Source organism: Pan paniscus, chromosome 12 (genome assembly GCF_029289425.2).
Source record: "Pan paniscus chromosome 12, NHGRI_mPanPan1-v2.0_pri, whole genome shotgun sequence".
Lineage (NCBI taxonomy): Eukaryota > Metazoa > Chordata > Mammalia > Primates > Hominidae > Pan > Pan paniscus.
This window is the reverse complement of record NC_073261.2, coordinates 75,933,288-75,958,886: the sequence shown is the minus strand read 5'-3', so window position 1 is coordinate 75,958,886 and position 25,599 is coordinate 75,933,288. Positions and strand designations below refer to the sequence as shown.

At 36.7% G+C, this 25,599-nt stretch overlaps 1 protein-coding gene and 1 long non-coding RNA gene across 45 annotated transcripts in view; one reads left to right on the top strand and one right to left on the bottom strand.

Annotated features, from left to right (window-relative positions):
- NRXN1 (neurexin 1) overlaps positions 1–25,599 on the bottom strand; it is a 1,114,986-nt gene that overhangs the window by 481,648 nt on the left and 607,739 nt on the right. The gene's annotated exons all lie outside the window — the stretch shown is intronic.
- LOC129397168 (uncharacterized) lies at positions 12,960–15,072 on the top strand. Its single transcript, XR_008624359.1, has 2 exons — positions 12,960–14,452; positions 14,494–15,072. It is a non-coding gene; the product is annotated as an uncharacterized LOC129397168 (long non-coding RNA).

The following is a 25,599-nucleotide window of genomic DNA, read 5'->3' as shown; positions in this document are numbered from 1 at the left end:
CTGCTGCTCTACCCAGTCTGTATTGTGTGCTTTAAGATGGAAAACACCTAATGCCGACTTAGCCTTCACTAAAGTGAACAGACCACTCTTATAAGGTTTCTGGTTGTTGTCAGGAAGTATAAGCAAAGAATGACAAGCAGAACAATGGACATTTGTTAAGTGATTGGCTTGCATACTTTGGCTCCTTCAATGCTAACAGCAATGAGTAGGTGCCATTATTACAGCCATGTTACAGATGAACGGTAGGTACTATTATTAAGTCCATGTTACAGGTGAGGGCGTGAAGCTTATCAAGGAGTTCATTGGTCATTTCTTGACCAGGACACAAGCTCCTAATGTTTCTCTCTTTTGTAAATCTGAGTTTTCCAACACTTTTTGATTTAAGAATTGATCTGGAAAGCCCTTCATTCACAGTTGTTTTCTGGCTACTGTCAGTAAAAAGGATAGGCTCAAAGGAAATCTGTTGTGTTTAGAATGGTGGAGGTATGAGAGATTTCTTTTTTATCTTTAAAAGCTTCATTACTTGTTTTACTGGTGTTAGTTATTGACTCTTTTTCCTTTATAGTAACAGAATTATTTCGGTATGACAGGTTATTTAAAAAGTCCCATTCTAATGGCAATCAATTAATTAACCAACAAATACAGTAAAATTGCAAAACAAAATCTTGCAATGTTCTTAAATACATTTGGACACTCAAAACAAGATAAAATCTTACAGATAATGTGAATACATTATTAGTTATTTCACATTAGAAAGGAAGAATGTTGGAAAAAAACATCATATTTGGTTTAAACATTGCTTTCCACACACACGTTTCAGAGGCTCTGACATTTTCAGGAACATAGATTCTTTGGCTGTTTTTCCCCTTTTAAGTGGGAATGATTTATTGGCTAAGTTTCCACAGTAACTCCCAGCACGTGTAGAACTGTTTAGAAAATCTGCATTATTTTGCATTTCCACTAAGGTCACGGTTTTCATAGATTCAAACAGCAAGGAATTTTAAAATTTCTCCCTCTACTAAAGTTTACTGGCTATTGTACTTATTATCTTAGCATTCTTATTAGTTTCTTTTGAGAAAGTGCACCTGGTAAAGTCGAGTAACTAAAAAGGGTATACTATTCAAATGCAATGTTATTCAAGCATTGGAATCCTACTCAAATAATAAAAGAAAAGAAAACTGAAAATAGAGTGAACAAGGTTATTATGTTAGGCAGAGAAAAAAAGCAGTATTGTGGAAAACATAAGTATGTGTAGGATACACATGAGACCTCAAACAGATGCATCTTTGTGGAAATGTAAATAATTTATTATAGCAGATAAAACTGGGAAGGAGCTTCTGCTAATTAACATACAGAGTCATTTTCCCTGTGTAGAGAAGTCCAAAAACTGTTTCCATTTGCAGGCGTGTGGTCATTAGACTAATGGGCACTGCCTTTGGACAGGATTTACTTATACCCCAGCTGGCTCAAAAAAGTAATCATTCTCTAATTAAAAGGCTTCCTCATGTGTTTTCTATTGTCATTTCTAGAGTTCCACTATATCTAGCTTGGTAGTACAACAGTGGTATGCTATTCAATTATCAGCCAGTAGTGGGGCTGAGAGATACCCTGAGTTTCATCATGCAGTCATTTGTTTCTATTGATGGTAGAGGATAGGAGGGTAGGTATACAAGCATATACATGAAAGAAACTTTCTTTTCCCACTCAGTTGGAATAAATTATAACATGTCTGGACAAATATGTGCATGACTATTTTCAGGACTGATTGGAGGTCATAATGGATTTTCGAAAGTAAAACTCAAATAGAGAATAAGCTTGATTATTCTACTAACCCTCTGTTTTTATGTTTTTCACTTAGATTTTAAAGGGTTGAGTTTTTAAAGGGCTTTAGTAATTTTTTAAGAGACGAATTCAAGAACAGGGAAAATGGCCACTCCTAAATATTGCATAAAACCTGGTTGACACCACATGAGGTCTGGAAGGATATATTTCCCATTATTAAACCTAGCTGTCCCTCATATAAGAATGGGTTACTTGCATTATTTTTTACTTTTCCATTCTTGATCAATATTTTCAAATGTTTCTGGAAATGTTTTCCAGCACTGTTAGAGGGTAACACATTTTCTCTATTCCTGAGTTCATGAGGAAGGATTTTATTTTTCTTCTCGGTTTTTCCCTATGCCTTTGATTACCACACTTGGGAAAAATAATTTTAGGCATGTTCTGTTCAGTTCCATGCTTCTTCCTATTGGGAGAGCTTTTATAAGGAAGCACAGGGCCCTTTGCTCTTTCAAGGGCTCTAATTCATGGGTGCCCCTTGCCCAGGGCCCATCACTTGTGTGCATGGAGTTAGGCTTGCCTAACCCAGGGGTCCAGTAAGCAGGCTCGTGTGGCTCTCACCACTAAGTCATGTTGTCCAAATTGGTCTTTGTGCATTCAGGTGTTTTTGAAAAACCTTGTTCAGTATTCTGCAAAAACTTACACTACTCCAAATCTACCCAGCTGTGTAACGAGAGAACTGGTAAAAAAAAAAAAAAAATTCTTGGAAAAATATTATCGTTGAAAGGTATTTAATTTTTAATAAATAAATATAATAAGAACAGGTCTTTAGTTAAAAATTAAAAGGATAATGTTGTTTGATAGATGGGAGTCCAGGAAAGAATTGTGGTTAGGAGACATGAGTAAAATGCACAAATGTCAGGTAGACGAGTACAATTAACACTTGCCAAACAGAGCTTGTGGCATAATGCACCCCAAGAAAGAAATAGTCTGAACAAACTGTACTTGGTCCCTCTACAGATTGTTCCCTTCACCTATTTGTATACTTTGCATGAAACTATTGTTACTTGCTGATATAAAACATTAATATGCTAGGAAAAAATTCACAAATGAAGGAAGCGATGTCGAGTTTCCTTTATACTGACATATTTCCCATATTCCAATATGTGTAAGATTTTCCATATTACTGAAATGGAAAACATAGCAGAACAGACAAAATCAAGGATGATAAGTGTTTATTCATCTACACTTTCCATCTTTTTTAAATATTCAAATGGTTTAGAACTCCATAAGGAGTGCTATTGGGGGGTAGGGGTCTTCAGAAACGCCGTTGCTCATATAAACATAATAAAGTGGGAACATGATTAAAATACTTAGATTTCTGATTGTAATGAATATAATAAAGAAAAACTAGCTTAAATAAATAATGCCAGAGGGTATCAATGGCTGGACAAGATAAGAGTTTCATTAGCAAAACCACAAGGCACTAGACCAGAAAGTTTCCAGGTGAAAGGACATTAAAAAGGTTCCATTGGACTAATGAAATTGGAATACACTAACAAACATGTCAGTGTGGACAAGTAAGGTTCTGCTCAAAATCTGAAAACTTATCAAGAAAGTATCTGCTAGAATTCTGAATGCTGAAACTTAAAAAAAGTGTGCTTTGGCAAACAAAGAGGAATGTTTTGCATTCAAGAAGTGTATGTTTTATTTTTATAAGATTTGGTAGAAACTGAAGATATGAATATGTTTAAGAAATATACAGTTGATTATCAAAGGGCATGTTGTGGTGATATTTCACACACCTGGGTTGATGCTCCGCAAGATATATCTATTCATGTCATAGTACTGTGTGATCACCTTAATGCAAAAACCCAGAGCAGAGGCTCTTGTGAACTGCACTGAGAAGTGCCCACTCTAATAATGAAATATTGTGGACCTTTTCTGATACTCAGAAAAGTGGGTTAACCAATGTAACATTTCAAATTTAAATTTTCTTCCATGATTTTCTCGGATATTTTTGGCCCTGTTATCAAAATATGTTCATATTAGATACCAAGCGCTTTGTTTAGGCCTTCAGGTTCCTCATTCACATTCAATGTGGGAAGATGCTTACATTAGTTTTTGTTTCTAAAACGGAAATATTTTAAAATCTATACCTTAAGATGGGAAGGCCTGCTAGTAAAATTACTCTTAATGTATATGTGTGAATCAAATACCAATATCGCTAATGGTTTGAAAAATCACTGCCCAGGAGTAGCAGTAACTGCAGGACAGTCAGGAGATGTTCCAGTCTCTCCCTGAAAGCAGACATGTGTCCTTTGGCAAATGGTTTGATAATTGGGGACTTGGCTTCTTCACTGGTGAGAGCGGGGAGGGAGAGGGCTTAAGTGGCCCATAAAACTAAAATTTCTAAGATTCCTTCTAGATTTGATTCCCTTCCAAAGTATGACTAGGGGTACCCTAAGGGAAGACAGGACACTTTACTAGATGAATTCAGCTGGGATCCTACGTGAGACGTCTTTAATTGGTTATATTAATAGCTAATGGCAAACAAAAGGCAAGGGAGAGAAAAGGATGGAGCAATTATTGCATGCTGAGACCATTTTGGGGTAGGCAAGTTGCCACAAGAGCCTATGGTTGGAATTTTATTTTATTTTATTTTTTACAAACAAAACAATTCATTTAAAAGCAACTTAAAACACAACCAGGGTGATTTTCCTAACAGCTCTTTCTGGTATTTCAATATCTTGCTATATTCAAAGCTGGAGATAATCATGCAAACCAGCCAGCCTTTTCACTTCCTGGAAGCCCTAGTTCAGATTATTTTACTCTTAGGGAAGTGACCTCTCTTCTCCTATTGACCTGGGAAGGGGCAGAAAAATCCCAGTAGAGTGAACTGAAGGTTTGATACAAGAAGTTGCTCAACCTGGACTTGCCTAGAACAGCAGCCTTTTATTCTGATTGAATCTGTGGAAAATAAGACCCAGAGGAACTCAGACTAGTATAGCTTGTCTTCTTTTATCTATTACTGTGTTTGGAAAATAAAATTAATCTGTAGCAGAAGAAAAGTAAAGGTGACAAACATTTGCTCTAGGTACCTAGGGATCAAAGCCTTCATGTCTTTTTTTCCACTAATTTAATACTTCCATTAATTTTATAAGTATGGATACAAGAGAAATCTTTTTTTGTTGTTTTTTTTTTAATGGTAGACTTATTTGCTACATCAGCTATAATTTTTTCCACACCCCTTTTTTAACATTAAAAAAATGTAAAAACCTTTGCTTCAATGTAAAGTATGTTGAACTGTTTCCAATGATGAATATCATCTGCCAATCTAATAAATGTGAGTAAGGCGAAAATGGAATAAAAAAACTGAATAGAATGTGGGGGCGGGAAACAACCCTTGAAACGGTAATCAGCAAGTAAAGCTGAATTCCTATGCCATAGTGTCCCCTGCTGGTCGATTACGGAAGTAGTAGCTTTCGGAGAGCAAGTCAAACCTCTTGGTTAGGCCATATCATGTTTTGAACAAAAAAGGCACAAAAACGAAAGGAATGTGTGCATATTGTTTTTTGTCTATTTCTTTTTACATAGTCATCATTGGCAGTGGGACGAATGGGGGAAGGATTGTTTTATGCGTGAAGAATCCCAGAGCCCATTAGAACTAGGCTTAGCTCAGCCACTTCTCCAGTGATACGTGATCTGGCACTCATAGATCTTTCTTTAAGCCTCAACTCCTCCCTGTACATTGCAATTAGTAATAATAATAAATGATAGATTTACTGCAGAGAGCTGTTACAAAAACATAAGAAGAGAAGGAGGAGGAGGCGGAAATTACACACAGTAAAGTGTACTTAAAATGATATAGCGCTTTCCAAAACAAATATTAATGTAAGGGTGCGGATTGGGGGAGACACTTCCATTAACAATTAAACTAACTTCCCTTATAATCATCAAAAGGTAATCCAGGCTGGGCACCCCAGGCATGGTTGCTGAGCTGTCAGACTTTCAAATTCCTACAACATCACCTGGTTTCCAAGGACTTACTTGGGTACCTTTGAACAATGTATGTTGCTCAGATAATTTATATTACACAGAATTTAGTATATACTTAGAGAGGTCTCTACTGGTTGGTAAACAGAGGTGATGGGGTAAAGGAGATTAAGGTGCTCCTTGTTTGCTTGATAATCATTAATGATTGAGTCTCCATCCTTTTGCTAGATGTCTGACCAGCAGCATCTGCATCACCTGGGAGCTTATTAGAAATAAGGAATCTTAGATTTCATCCCAAACCTACTAAATCAGAATCTGCATTTAAAAATTATCCCAGGTAATTCTTATATATGTTCAGGTTTAAGAAACTCCACTCTTTCACATTTGGGCTATAAGCTTTCTCTGGCAATACATCAGTTGTTATCTAGTACATATGTACAGAATAGTATTTTTGACTTGACCTTATTTTAAAACTACTTGGAGAAATTAAATTAGAAGGAAAAACTATGGCTAAGGATAATTAATTTTTATGAGCCTCAAAAGAGACGATAATACGATGACTTTCCTAAATGTAACTTAGTATTATGCTACTTTAAAATTTTTACAGCTTTGTAATACTAATTTTAAGGTAATCTCATGTATTTGTATTAATATACACATTTTATATTTGCCCTTAGTATCTGTGTTGATAAGAATTTTAAAATGCAGATTATTTCATTTGAAGAGATTTTAGAAAATAGACTCAAGTCTAAGTAGATGTTTGAAAAATCTAAGAGGGCTGTAGCTTCCATTAAAAATACCATCTACCCAATCTTTTGTCAGTTAATGCCCTCTGAACATAAGACAATGTTCTGAGTTGTTGGAAGTGGACTGCTATACTAGCAACACCTATGATCACAGTTTCTCTATAGATACAATTTTAAAATAAACCAAACTTGGAAAATGAGTGGATGGGTATTAGAAAGAAAATTCATTCTTTTTCACTTACTCCCTACCCCCTACCACTTACCCTAAGCTCCACCTCACACCCTCTGTTGTGTCTTCTTCCTTTAGGAATATTTTGTTTAGTTTTTTTTTGTTTGTTTTGTTTTGTTGTTGTGTGTGTGTTTTTTTTTTTTTTGGTCATAGCTATGCTCTATTGAATAGGTGAAAAGACTTTAATGCCAGTGCTTCACCCAGGATAGTTTCTTTCTAACTGGTCCTTGCTATAAAAGTATCCATTCTCCTCCTATTATTTAGTGTCCTGGCTATAGGTGAAGGAAGTCATCTGATTCAACCAGTGCACACTGAGGTGTGTGAACTCTGAACATTCTTCTTTAACCTCCCTAGTGGAAACCCACTGAGTTTTTAGGAAAGACATTCACACAACTCAGTGAAAAGCTTCTTAGCAGAACTTCATGCAATTTAAGACACAAAGAGTTTTAGGGTTGAAGTGGGAGATATTTCAGGACCCAGGTACCTTTCTGGGTCCATTAAGCCTCTCCAATCTTCTTTAGCCTATTTTCTACCTAAACTATAGGCTCTAGCTAGCTACACAGGTAATATCCTTGTAGAAGGGTAACAATTGTGAGAAAATATGGATTTCAGAGTTTGTCTGATTTCCTTTACTGAACACTCCTTTGAAAGTATTGAAAAGTCATATGTTTCCAATCACTAAAGTTGGACATTAAGGATCAGGAAAAAGGCCTGGAGGGGGATCTTTGCAGTATAAGAGTTTTGACTCCCTGCTCTAGTGGTGAGAGACCTTTCAGTCAGAGAGAAAGGATCTTGACTTGAGAGAGTAACAGGGTTTCCAATCTGTTCCTTTCATTGAACAGAGTTCAACAGAGGCTCAAGGATGCACCTCTCTTAGGCTCTTTATATTGACACACTCTTCTCTTGCCAAAAGCTTGGTTTGCAGAACAAATCAAAAACACACCCTTGACAAACGTTCTGGTCTAGAATAATCACCTCTTCCCCAACTTACTATGCCAAAGAGGGGAGCTTAAAAATGACAAGGTGTGTGTGATAGTGTCTATCTCTGCATTCTTCATAAATCTTCAAAGTCAATATACCTGGACTGAATTAAGGATATATGATGTTTCTCATGCTTTCATTTAAAGTAAGATCTTGAGGATCTTTCCACTTGCAGATTGATATGCATCACAGAAAAGCTTCCTTGTTGATGTTCAATGAAGTCGCAGGCTCAACACATGAGCCTACCAAACACGGCAAATAAAAATTTGTTCAAGATTGGAATTAAGGGCAAAATATCAAATAAAATGCTATTGCAAACAATGGTGTCTCTTCAAATGCTATGTTTGGCATAGAAACCAGCAATCTCCAAGAGATGGAAAGAAAATGAAGATCTCTTAAGGGCAATGCAAACTTCCAGAGACATTAGGATTTGCTTAGCATATAGAAAACAATGAAAATAAAGAAAACAAAACAAAACTTCTTTCTATTTTGTCACAGTAATCCACCTGTTGGTAGCACCCAATTTGGGGACTGAAATAATGGTGATTTTCAACAGAGCAAATTGTACATTTCCTTTATGCATTCTTCACTACGTTTCTGACTTTTTCTTCTACCTCAGCATGGTACAGTGGGAAGCAAACAAAATTGGGAATCAGAAGACTTATTTTGCTCCCAGGTTTATTACTCACTCACATGACTCAAACACAGTGCTTTAATTTCCTGAGGAATTAATTATATTTGTATGAAAGAAGAATTGCACTCTATATAAATAATAATTACAGGAAAAATAATAATAGCTAATTCTTAATGAGTATTTCTTATTCTCCAGTCATTTTTGAAGGTGATTTACATTTGTTAATTCATTGAAATTCTCACAAAACTCTGCAACGCTAGATAATATTATTATCATTGTTTTATAGATGAGGAAATTCAGCCACAGTTTGGTAAATCATTTGTCCAAGATCATGCAGCTGATAAATAGTGAAATCAAGATTAAGTTTAGGTAGTTGAGCTCCAGAGCCTACAGTTTTTCATGTTAATTCTCCTCCTCTGATACATTTTCAATCCCCTATTTTGATGCCATATAATGCTTTTCCAGTGTTTTCTGCTTTCTATAAAATGTTGATATCTCTAGGAATAAGTCTTTAAATAATGGTTTCACACCTATTGGGAGAAGAGATGATGGGAAAACCACCATAAAACAAGATGGAACTTTTAAGAGGAGACACAGTCATAAATCTGTTCTAATAAATAAAGGGGGAAAAAAAAGAATAAAAAGTTAACCCCTTAAAGAAAAACACACTTTTAAAGTCTGTCTGGATCTTTTGTGAAGAGCAAAGGAAATGTTGAATAAAAAAGGATTTTGATTGTCCTTTCCAAAATATTGTCCCTTACCTCTTGGACATTGGTGACACTACCCACACTCCACCCACCTTTAATGACCTCTACTTTCTAGTAAAAAACTTTATCTTTGCATAAACTTTGTTGTTTTGACTCTGCAATCAGGAAGATACTTCATAGCTATATCTAGCCAGGTGTAGGTAGGATCTGAGTGGAAAGACAGAAAACGAAGTTATATTCATTATAAATTAATGACATGCCAGGTATTAGGCATGTCCACATCCATACTTAATAACATTGGGTTAAGCATTTCCATTTAATACAGAGAGAGACAGACAGAGTTTGCACAGTATCTTTCCTTTGGTTCTTATCTAATGACTGACTCTCTTCCATGTACCTTTAAAACCACTAAAATAAATGGTCTACTTGGGAGGTTGATATACTAGCCAAGCTATAGGTCTAAACTTCAAATGCAATTTAATCTATGCAGCATTCCTTTTTCATAGTGAATCTTTAAAGCTCAATTTTTTGCATTGATTGATCATCCTGGGAAACAGAAAAACCTCAACTCACAGCTTCAAGAACTTGAAAAGCCCTAATCCAGTGCCTATATCCATCACCTCTGAGGACAACAGGAAAATTGAAAAGGAAGAAATTTCCTACAGACTCATGATAAACTTATTGATAGTAGTCATGATATACATTTTTTAAAAAATTATCAAATTGTGTATTTTTTAAATTATTAAACTCCCATGGCCTCAATATTCTACTCTGCCAAATGATGGGAAAATTTAAATTGTTTCTATAATTTCCCACATCTCTACAACATTAAAAGATTAACTTCTTAAAACATATGTAACATTTTCTTTCCTTGCCCCAAGATGCTTTTAAAGGTTTTATAAACTACCCTTCTTTGGACATTTTTCTCATCAATTTGCTACTTTTCTGTTCAAAATGAATAACAGCTTCCCATAGGCAATGATACTATTATCCTCTCTGCATATGTAAACTACCTCTCCTTCAAGACACAAAATTCGGTCCCAAATCACTGTCTTCAGCCTCATTGATATTGTCCCTCTCCTAAAGACTACTATGGCTTGAATATGTGTCCCCTCCAAAACTCACGTTGAAATTTTACCCCAATATGGCAATATTGAGTAGTGGGGCTTTTAAGAGGTGATTGGGTCATGAGGGCTGTCCCCTCATGGATGTGTTAATCCATCTGTGGATTAATGGGTCATCATGGGAGTGGGGGTGGTAGCTGTATAAAAAGAGGAAGAGAGACCTGAGCTAGCACACCCAGCCCTCTCATCATGTGATGCCCTGCACCACCTCACCTCAGGACTCTGTAGAGAGACCTCCGCAGCAAAAAGGCCCTCACCAAATATGGTTCCTTGACCTTGGAATTCTCAGCCTCCACAACGGTAAGAAGTATATTCCATTTCTTTATAAATTACCCAGTTTCAAGTATTCTGTTATAAGTAACAGAAAAAGGAATATGGGAAAGACCACAGCCTTTATTCTCTGTACATGGCTTGGGCTTCATCGTCTTCTCACTCATATTATTTTAACATTTGTTGTATGTTTGTTTTTCCTATCCAATTAAACTAAATGTTAAATAATGACAATGCACTCAATAAATACTTGTTGTCCTTCCAATATTTATTCAGTAAATGTTTTCAGTGTATAGTATCTATATGCCCATCTTGGAAATCTAAGAATAAATAAGATATAAGCCCAGCCCTCCAAGATCTTACCATCTGGAATGGTAAGGTCTCACAAGAATGGCAATGTAAATTCAGTGAAATATTTCCAAGGGCTACTGTGAAGAATGCAAATCTGAGTCTACAATAGATTAACATGAGAATTTCCAAGTAGTAATGAGAGTCTGGTTAAGTTTATTGCCTGGCACAAGATCACACTAATAAAGAATATTTATTGAGCACTTACCATGTCCACATTTAGTTCTCACTACAACTCTAGGCAGTGTTTCTATCTTCATTTTGCCAGTGAGGGAATTTTGGCTTTGGAGACCAGTGTTTTCCCAAGGCTGCATGATGTAGCTGAGATAGCCAGGGCTTGGTGGAACAGTCTGGCTTTCAGTCAGCTGTAACCACTCTGCACTACTTCCTCTTGCTTACTTGGTGCTTTTAAAATATTTGTTGAAAGAATGACATGATGTAGCATGCATCAACAGTGAAAAATATGCTCTGCAATAGACTCCAAATTTCGAGGTCCCCCTAATTTGGCTGTAACATTGATTGTGTGTATGTGTGTGTGTGTGTGTCTGTGTGTGCGTCTGTGTCTGTTTTAGAAATGAATTTACATTCTACACCTGACTTCCATTTGCCCCTCTCCATTCCCTATTGCCACAGCTGAAGAGTAGAAATGCTTTATGGCTCTAACTGGGAGCAGAAATCACTGCAAGTCAAGAGTTGGGTGAATCAATCTCAATCTCTCTCTCTCTCTCTCTCTCTCTCTCCCTCTCTCTCATATTTATATGCTCTAAATCTGACTGCACCTTTTCAGAACATCATGCATAGTATGAGGGGACTAAATTAAAACATCTGACACAAACATTGAGAGCAGGAAAAAAAATTGACATGTGGTAACTTTTTGGAGTGGCATTCTGGTTGATCCTTTTTCAAGGGGAGGGGAGGGTTGTTTACAGATGAGCCCAAGCTTGATGCATGCTGCAGGCAAAAGGCAGCTCTCCCCTTTGATTTTTCCTCTATATAATCTCCATGTGGTCCCCAAATGCTTAACCCTCTCTGCCAAATGCTGTAAAATCTGTCTTTTGATTTCACAGACGGAAAAGACTTATTAGCTCATGAAGCTCACCTCCTTAGGAGACAAGGAACTCATCAAATACCATTTACCCCACCCTTCGAGTTTGAAGTCTTTATCAGTTTCCTGGCCAAAACTGTTCAACCTCCTTTACTCATATGACATCCTAAGTATAAAGAAAAGAAAACAAAACAAAAATCCATCTTTCTGTTTGGCTTCTAGTGGTCTTGGGACTTTCTTCCAAAGTGTTTCTCTTGCTGTGTTTTTAGGCAGTGCCCTAGGCAAAGAGAAAATGACCATTTGCATCTCTTGGTTATAAGTAGGCTTGTCATTCTCAAAACAACAACAATAAAGAGACATACTTAAGCACCCTCTTTTTCATTGGGACAGCATCACCTGGACCAGTTTAAACCTTTCAAACAGTACATAATTATACTCAAGATGAGGATTTTAAAGAACACTCGACTTGGAAAACCTACTTTTTGAGTTAAGCCCTGTTACCACCAAATCATTTGATTTTCCAAAGTTTAGTTTCCCAGATGATGAAATTTCAAGTTCACTACAATAGTTACATGTATAAGAATGTAAGGTGCTGTGTCAACATAAACACATGATTAGATTATCTATTAGAATTTAGTGCAACCTGATAGATATGATTAGGCAATTCTTTATAAGTGGACACATCTTTTGTAACTGATTTTATTATACTACTCTTCAGTTAAAAAATAATCATTGTTTCTTCATTAGTTACAGGACTGAGTTCAAAGCTCTCAGTATTATTTTCAAGCCTTCCCTAAATCTGGCTTTAAATGTCTCTCTGATCTCATGTTGACATTCCCTACGTGAACCCTTTACTCCTGCCACATTGACCTTTTTGTCCTGTGTCCTTCCCATCAGTGCCTGATCTGACATGCCCCTTCTTTCTATCCCTCCTGCTCCCCTGCATACAAGCAAGGATGCAGAAACTCAACAATCCTATTCTCCGATATAACCAGCAATTTTTAAGCCCTTCACCAGGATAGAGTGAAGAAAAAAAAAGAGTACCTCTAAATTTGTCTCTTTTTTGCCAACACTTAATACAATTTCAAGGTCTGGCTGGAATTTACTTCTTCTCTAAAGCTTGCACTGCTATCAGACCTGTGATGCTCTCCTCTCCTGAATTCCTATTGTTTTTGTTTTCTAAAACACACATGTGATACTTAACATATCCTACCACCTATGATGAGCTACTTTTGTACCTATCTGCCTCTCAGAAGTATGCAGGATGTCAACTGCACATGTGCAATGCATGTTCTCATATGTATACACTCTTGTTGTATGTTGTATATTCTTAACTAAGCTCCTGGAGCAAAGAACTATTCACACACTCATTCTCCCAAAGACCAGCCCTATGGATAGTGTGTAATCAGTAAAATGAATGAATGAATGAATGAATGAACGAAAGTAAACTAAGGTGAAATTTTAACTGCTGACCTTTGCTAACACTCCCATGCTAACTCACAAATATTTCAGAAAAAAAAAGTATAAAAAAGACATAATGATGAGAAAAGCATTCTAGGCAGGCCTATTGATCTTGCCAAAAGGAGATGCAGAGTATAGATGGCACAGACTATGAAGCTGCTGAGATGTGCCTCACCCACTTTGAAGAGAGACCAGGGAGCACAGTACTTGCATTATCATTCCACTGTTGGTCTCTGAATCAAAAGAGAAGGAGGCAAGTTCCTAGCTTAAATAAATTATTTAGAATATTGATTTAACTGCCTGCACTGTGTTAAGTTATATCTGAACTAAAAGACAAACATTTGCGTGTTTCCTTTAATGGAATCTGTGAATTCAAACATGTATTTGGGTTTTTAAAAATAATCTCCCTCTCCCTCTCCCCCTTCCCCTCCCTCTCCCTCTCCTCCTCCCCCTCCCTCTCCCTCTCCTCTTTGCATGGTCTCCCTCTGATGCCGAGTGGAGGCTGGACTGTACTGCAACCTCCCTGCCTGATTCTCCTGCCTCAGCCTGCCCAGTGCCTGGGATTGCAGGCGCGCGCCTCCACGCCTGACTGGTTTTCATATTTTTTGGTGGAGACGGGGTTTCGCCGTGTTGGCCGGGCTGGTCTCCAGCTCCTGATGGCGAGTGATCTGCCAGCCTTGGCCTCCCGAGGTGCCGGGATTGCAGACAGAGTCTCGCTCACTCAGTGCTCAATGTTGCCCAGGCTGGAGTGCAGTGGCGTGATCTCGGCTCGCTACAACCTCCACCTCCCAGCCGCCTGCCTTGGCCTCCCAAAGTGCCGAGATTGCAGCCTCTGCCCGGCCGCCACCCCGTCTAGGAAGTGAGGAGCATCTCTGCCCGGCCGCCCATCGTCTGGGATGTGGGGAGTGCCTCTGCCCCACCGCCCTGTCTGAGATGTGAAGAGCGCCTCTGCCCGGCCGCGACCCCGTCTGGGAACTGAGGAGTGTCTCTGCCCCACCGCCACCCCTTCTGGGAGGTGAGGAGCGTCTCTGACCGGCCGCCCCGACTGAGAAGTGAGGAGCCCCTCCGCCCGGCAGCCACCCTGTCTGGGAAGTGAGGAGCCCCTCTGCCTGGCAGCCGCCCTGTCTGGGAGGTGGGGGGCAGCCCCCGCCCGGCCGCCACCCCATCTGGGAGGTGGGGGGCGCCTCTGCCCGGCCGCCCCATCTGGGAAGTGAGGAGCCCCTCTGCCTGGCTGCCACCCCGTCCGGGAGGTGTACCCAACAGCTCATTGAGAACGGGCCATGATGACGATGGTGGTTTTGTCAAATAGAAAAGGGGGAAATGTGGGGAAAAGAAAGAGAGATCAGATTGTTATTGTGTCTGTGTAGAAAGAAGTAGACATAGGAGACTCCATTTTGTTCTGTACTAAGAAAAATTCTTCTGCCTTGGGATGCTGTTGATCTATAACCTTACCCCCAACCCCCTGCTCTCTGAAACATGTGCTGTGTCCACTAAGGGTTAAATGGATTAAGGGCAGTGCAAGATGTGCTTTGTTAAACAGATGCTTGAAGGCAGCATACTCGTTAAGAGTCACCACCACTCCCTAATCTCAAGTACCCAGGGACACAAACACTGCGGAAGGCGGCAGGGCCCTCTGCCTAGGAAAACCAGAGACCTTTGTTCACATGTTTATCTGCTGACCTTCCCTCCACTATTGTCCTATGACCCTGCCAAATCCCCCTCTCCGAGAAACACCCAAGAATGATCAATAAATACTAAAAAAATAAATAAAAAATAAAAAAATAATAAATAATAAAAATAATCTTAAAGAGACATAATTCTCTCCCTTTTAAAATACATATTCATAAGTATGTATATTTATAAAGGGTTATATACCAGGGCAAAAGTTACTGATAATGATTCTGCAAGAACTCTTAGTTTATTGCCTTCATTTTTAATTTATAAATGAAATAATCTAGTTCTTAGGTTGGCTAATACAATAATGTTTTGCTTTTTTTTTCACTCTTTATAAAATTCATTTTACTTATTTTAGATACATGTCATAAAATCCTCACTTGCATTTGCTTATTTTTGTGGTAAGCTAAGAATTTAATCTTACTGAAATAATTATAAAAAATTAAGGCAATCATACAATATAATAAAAGAACATAGTCTGATTTTTCTAAAATAACACTCAGGGTATGCAGATATATGACAGGCATACCTTTTTTCCACACATCTACAATGATACAATGATCTTATTTTCAACAAAGGCACCAAAAACATATCCTGGGGAAAAGACAATCTCTTCAAGAAATGGTGCTGGGAATACAGGATCCATACGCAGAAGAACGAAGCTAGACCCCAATCTTTCTCCATATGTGAAAATCAAACCAAAATGGATTAAAGTCTTAAATCTAAGACCTAAAACTATGAAACTACTGCAAGAAAACACTGGGGAAAATCTCCAGGACATTTTTTTGGGCAAAACTTTCATGAGGAATACACTACAAGCAGAGACAACCAAAGCAAAAATGGGCAAATAGAATCACATCATGTTAAAAAGCTTCTGCACAGAAAAGGAAACAATCAACAAAGTGAAGAGACCACCCACAGAATGGGAGAAACTATTTGCAAACCCTCTATCTAACAAGGAATTCATAACAAGAATATATAAGGAGATATAACAACTTTACAGAAAATAATCTAATGATCCAATCAAAAAATGGGCAAAAGACTTGAATAGACATTTCTCAAAAGAAGACATACAAATGGCAAACAGGCATATGAAAAAGTGTTCAATATCACAGATCATCGGAGAAATGCCTGAATAGACATTTCTCAAAATAAGACATACAAATGGCAAACAGGTATATGAAAAAGTGCTCAATATCACAGATCATCGGAGAAATGGGAGAAATGCCAATCAAAACTACAATGAGATATCATCTCACTCCATTTAAAATGGCTTATAACCGAAAGACAGGCAATAACAAATGCCTGTGAGGATGTGGAGAAAAGGGAACCCTTGTACACAGTTGGTGGGAATGTAAATTAGTACAACCACTATAGAGAACATTTTGGAGGTTCCTCAAAAACTAAAGATTGAGCTACCATAAGATCTAGCAATCCCAATACTGAGTATATACCCCAAAGAAAGGAAATCAGTATATCAAAGAGACATCTGCACTCCTATGTTTGTTGCAGCACTCTTTACAATAACTAAGATTTGGGAGCAACCTAAGTTTTCATTAACAGATTAATGCATAAAGGAAATGTGTTACATATACATAATGGACTACTGTTCAGACATAAAAAAATGAGATTCAGTCATTTGCAACAACACAGATGGAACTGGCCATCATTATGTTAAGTGAAACAGCCATGCACAGAAAGACAAATATCACATGTTCTCACTTATTTGTGGGATCTGAAAATCAAAACAATTGAACTCATGGACATAGAGAGTAGAAGAATGGTTACCAGAGGCTGGGAAGGGTAGTGGGGTAGGGGGGTGGGAAGACCGTGTGCAGGGGAGGTGAGGATGATTAATGGGTACTAAAAATAGAAAGAATGAATAAGAACTACTGTTTGATATCACAACAGGGTTACTATATTCAATAATAGCTGCATTGTACATTTTAAAATAACTTAAAAGAGTGTAACTGGATTGTTTGTAGCTCAAAGGATAAATGCTAGGGGGGATGGATACCCCATTCTTTGTGATGTGTGTATTTCACATTGCATATCTTTACCCCATAAATATATACACCTGCTATGTAGTCCATAAATACCCCATAAATATATACCTACTATATACTGACAAAAAAATTATAAAAACATACCTTTTTTGGGGGAATATTTTTTGAAATATACCCCATAAATATACTCCATAAATATATATACCTACTATATACACACAAAAATTTGTATAAACATACCTTTTTTTCTTTTGGGAATATTTTTTGAAAGATGATTTTTTTAATAAAGAACAAACAAGATATAAAATACATGAAAATCTTTGAGTATTGTCTATCTTTCTTTGGGTAAAAGTCTTAAGGTTTTGGACACTACTATCCTTCTTAATTCATACTAAAAATCATAATCACTCCTAAAGTGTAGTAAGTCCCTCGGAAAATTATTAAATGATAAGCTTAAAAGAAAAATTTAATGTATATACTATAGCCATTTAAAAAGGAGAGTGTTTTGAGGTTGTATAACCTTTAAAAGTACATTTTGAATTTCTATATTAATTTTAAAGTGCATCAATTTTGTCATATGAATGTTCGTAATACCAAATATATCAATAAACTGTAAAAATTGAGAAGGGAGATTATGTTGAACTTAAGAAAATTTCATATGAAACCTATTAATTTCAGAAACAAACCATACATATATAACAGAAATAATTTACAATTAAAATTTTTACTAAAGCTCTTTCAATGGACACCCTTCATCTTTCCCATTACTCTCTTGTCACTTCGTAACTATGACATGGATCAGGCACATTAAACATAGTTCTACATGAAGGAGTAAAGACAATGACAAAAACTGTGGAATGGTACATAGGAAGGACTTCATAGAAGCAGGGAGTAGGCAATGAGTTTTAGTGTTTTTAAAATTGAAAAAAGAAGATAATCATTACTAACTGAAGGTCTTTCTATAAAATAAAAATAACAAGGTAGTTCATATTAAATACATTAAATTACAGTTAAAGTTATTTTTAACTCCACAGATTAATGCACTTTCCCTTTCACAGAACTCATTGTCTATTAACTTTAGCAACCAGACACCAGAGGTTGCAGTGTAAGGTGTATTTTTTTATGGCTCAAATATAATTTAATCATTGTATTTTCTCTTCACTAGATTGACAAAGTGCACTGTGAATTGGTGGAAATGCGCTGTCTCATCATGTGATGATCAGAAGCTGTGATAAAGATATCATTTGCTCCAACATTTCTAGCACACGCTGCATAGATTCTGCAAATGTTCTGATGAAGCATGGATAATGATTTGAATTTACACTTCAGATCCACAGCATGTTAGGCTATGGTCTCACTGGAGGCATGTGAAATATTAGCCATAGAGATGTCTTAACCACCATTTACATTTGTTTTAACATAAAATCAGCTAGTGTATAAAAATGCACAAGTCTCTCTAACTGTAAATAACCACACATCATCATAAATATTGAGTCCAGGACCAATACCTTGTCACTCGTAGTTACATCTTTTTACATTAATTCAAGAAGATCTTGTGACATAGTCTCTCACAATGTGATATGCTAAATTACATTAAAAAAAAAACAGAAAAAAATAGACAAACTCTGTAGAGGCTTGTAGTTTCATCACTGTGAATCACTTTCAAATTCTATATTCCTATTTTTATGGCCAACTGTTAGTAGTTATACAACAATATACAAAAAAAAAAAAAGCTTGGACTAGTACCATTGATTTGTTCATTCAAAAAGTATTTGTTTAGTACCTCCTATATGGTAGCCCTATCCTAGCCACTGGGAATACCATGGTGAGCAATACAGTCAACAGTTCCTTCCCTCAGAGAGCTTATACTCCAGTGGAGACAGATGGGCAATAAACAGAATAACTAAGCTATATAATAAGATCAATTGTATTCTGTACTATGGGGGAAAACAGAGCAATAAAGAGAGAGAATTGGAAGTGGTGGAAGTGACTGTAAATGTTAATAGGGTAAGAAAGGCCTCACTGAGCAAATAAAATATACCAAGAAAGGAGACAGGAGGAAGGCAGGAAAGTAAAAGGTTGGGAGAACAAAATGTGCAAAGAAAGCTGAGAAACACTAATGTGACTGCTGCCCTCTGTATCTACTTTAAGCTTTGTGTTCCCTCTACCAGTCCCAGGTGACCTCCCCAAATATCCCTTTGGTCTTATGCTCTATTTCACTCACCATAAAATTAATAATTTCTATTTCCTTCTATTTTAGGAGACATATGAAAATAATATATTCTACATTTTCACTATTGTATTAGTCTGTTCTCATACTGCTATAAAGAACTGCCCAAGACTGGGTAATTTATAAAGGAAGAGGTTTAATTGACTCACAGATCTGCATGGCTGGGAAGACCTCAGGAAATTTACGATCAGGCAGAAGGGGAAGCAAACATGTCCTTCTTCACATGATGGCAGGAAGGAGAAGTCCCAAGTAAAGAGGGAAAAGCCCCTTATAAAACCATCAGATCGCGTGAGAACTCACTCACTATCAGTGGCATGGGGGTTACCACCCCCATTATTCAATTACCTCCCACCAGGTCCCTTCCACGACCCTTGAGGATTATGAGAACTACAATTAAAGATGAGATTTTGGTGGGGACACAGCCAAACCATGTAAACTATTGTTTAGGATATGCGTATACCTTTTTAAGAAAGTTATATTTTGCATTAGTGCAGTAAATGAAACTGCAGTGTTTACACAGATTCATTTTGAAATCTTAATCAAAAAACAGTAACGGTTTCCTTTTTACAGTTACATAAAAAATGAAGAAGGGACCCACCCATTAAACCTACCTTGAATGAGGAAAGAGATTGAGACTGAATTTCATTTCTGCCTCCAGTCATGTTTTATAAAAGCGGTCAAACCAGTTTTCCTTACAAGCAGATGTCCAGTTGTTTCTGTATCTGCCTGCCTCCTCAACCCATCCTCCATAAGATTGAGAAAAGGAAGACAGTGTGCACTTGATCTGGATACACATTTCAAGCCAAAGTTTTATAAAGAGGAAGTTGAATTCAATGTAGAAATATCTGAATGCTGTGTACTATTTTATTGGGTACAGAATAAAAGGGGCACCAGAGTAACTTTTTGACTTCTCACTGCATCTTTTGTTTTCCTAAAGCTTCTGCTTCACTACGAATGAAAAAGACTAAAATTTCTCTGAAGAGAAGGAAGCCATCCATGATTTTTGACAATGTTAAAACACTGATATTCTGCTTGGTCCTAGGTATTCTGCTGTATCCCTGACATTCTGCTTGGTAGTAGGGATTTGCACTGGGCTTGGTCCAGAAGACAAATTCCAAGCTCCTACAGAGTCTGATGGCTTTACAAATAACCTAGCTATCACAATTCTAAATAAGTGTGAAAACCCTGTTAAAGCACATAGGAAGGGCACATAACTTGTTTGGTGGGCAGGGAGAAGGCAAGGCTTTCTTGAGGCAGTAACATTTGAATTGAGGCCTGGAAAAAGAGTAAAAATTAAAGAAACAAAGAAGAAATGTACTGAAAAAGCAACCAAGTCCAAAAGAACACACATCCAAGAAACCGAAAAGTGCAGGATCACAAAGAGAAGTATAAAATGTAAAGAAGGAATAAGGGATAGATGGGGCTGCACAGATAAGAAGGCTAAAATATCACATGTGGATTAAGAAGGACCATCCTGAAGGCAAGGTGGAGGAACGGAGCACTGAGAAGTTTTAAGCAGAAAAATAAAATGACCAAATGTGCATTTTAGAAAGATTACTAGTTCTTCCAGAGGTCTAACTGAGAGGTCACCATGATGATGACCTGAACCAGGGTAGAAGCTGGAGGAAAAATAAAATCAAAAGGATTTTATTTCCTTCGTACTTGAGAGTTATTTAGGAGATAAAACAAGTGACCGATGGAATGTAGGGAGGGGTTTCCTTCTTGGATCACTGAGCACATGCCTCTTCTTATATCTCTAAAGCAAGCAGGAATCTCCACTGAGTCCTGAACAGGCTCAAAAAGTTTCACCAAGAATGAATGTGCAACTAGCCCAACAAGTTTCACCAAGTATAAATGTGGTTCAGACTCATTCCTCAACACATGGTGTACCCTCCTTGCAGCCTCCCCCAACACACACAGCTGTTTTATTTTAGATGCTGCAAATCATAAATGTGTATTACAGATCTAACAATTGTAAAATCTCCAAATAAAGTTATTTCTTTGAGTGACTGGAACGGAGAAAGGGAGCGGTGCTTTGTATTTGGCAGGAACTTAGATTAGTGTCTTTTCAGAAAGCCCAATACATTTTGATTAGCTCAATCATCATTCAACAATTATTCTCTCTCTGATTTTAAAATTTTCATTAAAAGCAAATTTTTAAAAAGGCATACCCTTGTACAGGAGAACTCCCTTGGTATTGAGCAAATTCATCCAGGGATCAAGGGAAATACAAAATATTTTCACACCATTATCAATGTTTATGCTGTAGCAGAGAAATCATTCTCAAACACAGGCAAAAATGCATATATTTTTAAATACCTTAGATGCTATAATAATAAAAATATTAAAATATATATGGCAAATCCATTAATCTACTCTGAGTATGTCTATTAACATGTTTAAAGGCATAAGTGGTTTATCATATTTTTATCATATTTAAGTTACAAAAATCATCTTTCTTATTTTAAGCTTTTTATCATTTAAATCATATTTTTATTGTAGTTAAGTTACAAAAATCTTTGACTCTCCTTTGAATATTTTCAAATCAATTCCATAAGTGAAGACAAAATACACAATTAAGGAAGGGCCCATGATTTGCCCCAAAATTGTCATCAAATGAATGAACTCAATGACTTCTGAATCACACTTTTAAATCAGATGTTCCCATTTGATCTGTCAATTTCTCCAGGTTTGATACATAGGTGTAAAATCATCACACTCTTAAGGCAATGAACTGCAGGCTTAAATAAATAGTATATCTGAAAGAGATTAAGGCAATCGTATCTTTCAGAAGAATCATATCTTTCAGAAGACATACTTGGTAATGAGTTTTGGACTGCAAGTATCAGTTCTTAGACACAGCATGTGACAGTTTGGTTGCTTGGCTAAAGTTTCACAGCGAATAATTCATCTGTGCATCAGCTGGACCCTGACCTGCAATCTCATTAGATTCATTCTAGCCCAATATTAAAAGTATTTCTTGCTAATAATGCAAATGCCATTATCATCCAAGTAATAACTAGTGTCTGGTAGTATACTGATGAAATTTTGGGTATTCTTTTACATTTTTGTCCAATTTTCATTATTTCTCAGTGCGAAAGAAAAAAGAAAGGAAGGGAGGCAATAAGGAAGAAAATGAGAAGGAAGGAAAAAAGAAACGGAGATAAAGAAAGGTAGGCAGGTGGGTGTATCTTACAAATTTGCATACATACAATAGTTTGAGTAAATTGGAAATACTTAAACTTTATTCTTTGTAATGTAAAAACATTAAAACAAAAATTCTCCACCATGAAAACAAAAAATATATATTTGTATCTCCTCCCATTATATGCTTTTATGAGAGATGGTTAGTGAATTTTACACTTAAATAGACACACTTCTTTTTGAAACCTCAGTTTTACTTGGTACCAATAACACTGAAATAGTCCTCCACTGTATCCCAGTTAATGCTTCTGCATCCCACCAAATACATCTGAATGCATGGCTAAAACAGAACACGTGATCTGGCCAGCCTTACACGTGTAATGAAAATCTAAATTAAAGAGAATGAGACAGCAGAGATAAAGAGGATTTGGGGAAGGAATAAAAGAGACTAAACATAGCACTGAGAATTCTCCTCTTTTTACAAAAATGACAGACTTAAGAGAGGGCATGGAACAGATTAAGAGAATTAACATGGAGAGGAGAGCAGAGGTATAAAAGGTATCCAAGAAAAGTAAAACATACAAAGGCAATTCAAATCAAAGTGAGCACTGCCTATATACAGACAGAAAGCGAGTCCTCTATGAAACCATACTTGGCAGAAAGTACTCATTATTAACAGAAAGTGAAATCATTTTGATATCTACACCAGCAGTCATTAAATAGGCCCACAGACTACCCCTGGTTTTGCAAATAAAGTTCTATTGTAATACACACATACATACATGTACACACACACACACACACACACACACACGGCAAAAACCAAGCAAACAAAAATCATGAGTGACATTTATTGGCAACTAAAGTTATCATTGATTTTTGCTGCTATTAGTGGAGTGTTTGCATTGCCCTAACACTGGCCAATGGAGAAACAAATGTGGATGAGCCAGCTGTCCCTATGATACTTAACATCATCAATTTTGTGTTTAACATTTGACCATATGAGGTATTTCACTTAAAAGTACCTTAAGGATGAGGTTCTAGCATTGTGTGATAAAGTACAGCTCATGAAATCCACATAATTTTCTGGTTGTCCATAATTTCCTTGTTCATAGACTGATGAATCAAAGAAAAGGACTGGTAAGAATTCTCAACCACATAACCTTGGTCTGTGTTTTGCTGTGGTAATCATATTTGAGTAATCATAATTTACCACCCAGGAAGGGACACATGATAGTGGAAGGTGTTAATATTAATAATTAATACCAGTACAACAAGAATACATTTGGATTCCTCTAAGTAAACAGATGCATCTGGTCCTGGTTACCCTAGTCAAAATAGACCTGTGTGTGTGTGTGTGTGTGTGTGTGTGTGTGTGTGTGTGTGTTTCACATTGTTCTATCCCTCTGGCCTACCATATTCTTATTCATATATCTTGCAATGGACCCCTGTTATTTGCTAGGTGGCAGAGGAGACATTAATAATGCAGATATTTTTTTTTCCGGGTATTTTTCATGTCAAAGGACTTTTACACTAACGTTATGATATGCTGCATTTCTACAAAGTTCAATATTGTGCTTGTTTTAAGAAAAGGAATTAATTGTGGTTTTCCACTTTGCATGCCAAAACAGCGATTTTCAATTTCAGAACTGTTGTATGCATCGGTAAGGATATAATTTACATCTATTCTCCCTTCCCCCTTCACTTTCTAAATGGAGCGACATTAAAATATAAATTCATGCAATATTAGGTAAGTGGGAAAGTAAGGCCTTTCTTTTGACTATTAAGCAAAGAATACATCTTAGGAACACCATAAATCATGCTTGTCAGGATATTCAAAAGAATCATTCTGTATAGTTACCATTCTATTATTTAGAAAGCACAGACATGAAACAATATAATTCAGTTGGGCTGCATGTATCTGATTTGCATATGGCTGTATCTTTTTAATCTGTGTTTTCACAAGATGAATATAATTAGCAAGATTTAATTTATCTTTAAAACCACTGAACTATGTTGATTACCTGCAGGATGACATCACCCATATGCACTAGTAGATTTGGACTCCTAAACAGAGCAATTCAATGTATTTTGTAGCTAAACAAAGTGCATACTGCAAGTTAAAAAGTGATAAACTAGTCATCCACGCAAGATGCATAATTCATCATGAAGAGATCAGAACTGTTGTTTTATCCTGTTTTCCTATTTTTTTCTCCTAAAGAAACCACAAATGATTTGGGATAGTCAATTTACAAGTCTGTGACCATTGATTAAAAAAAAATTAAATAAACCCTTCAGTGGAACTGCATGGATACATTCTCTGTACTTCTCCCATCTGAGCCCTTCATCCACCTTTCCTTCATATACGCTTTCAGGTTAAGAATTTTTCACATAATGAATTATCTCTGACCTAACATTCTCAAAGGAGCTTATTTGTGCTAGGATGTTTGACTTTAAATGAACGATAACAAGAAATATCATGTTAAACTTGCAGCTATAAAATAGAAAGTATAATTTCTAATACAATGCATTATTTAGTCATATCCAACTTTTTAAAAAATTGTACAAATTCAAATCTGTGGTTCTGGGATGTTAGAGGCTCTAATTGCACACAATGTAACATGATAATCAACATAATTTCCTCTAAAACACCAGTTTGTGTCCCCATGAATTCTAACTACAGCCTAGAGTAAAAACAAAGAAAAACATTTTAATAAGGACAATGTATTACCACTGGGCTGATTATTTTCCCAGAGAAAGACAACCATGAAAATAAATAAAAATAAAATTGTTTGCATTAGAACTGGCATTATTAGATATATTTTACTCATTATGGAAAGAAATATCTGGACATCGAAGAGGAAAACTCAAACCACAAACCTCATAATGAACTGCTTCTCAACTGAAGTTGCCATTTAGTCTGACTGACAGTATTTTATTTCTAGGGTTGGCTTTATGTTGGTCTAATCTAGATTTTGTATTGAATACACATAGACATAGCAGAATATTTCACAAGTCCTCATCAATCTAGATCAATTACTTATCTAAGTGCAGATGAAGATTTGATTCGTGATGTGCTATTTCTCAGAGAATTGTCTGCTTAACCGTAGCAACCAGAACCACAAATATAACTGGTAACACAACAAAAATTGAGAGTTAGATCAGCTCATAGAAGAAATATACAAGGCAGTTACGTGGATAAATCTTTAGACATAAAACACATGC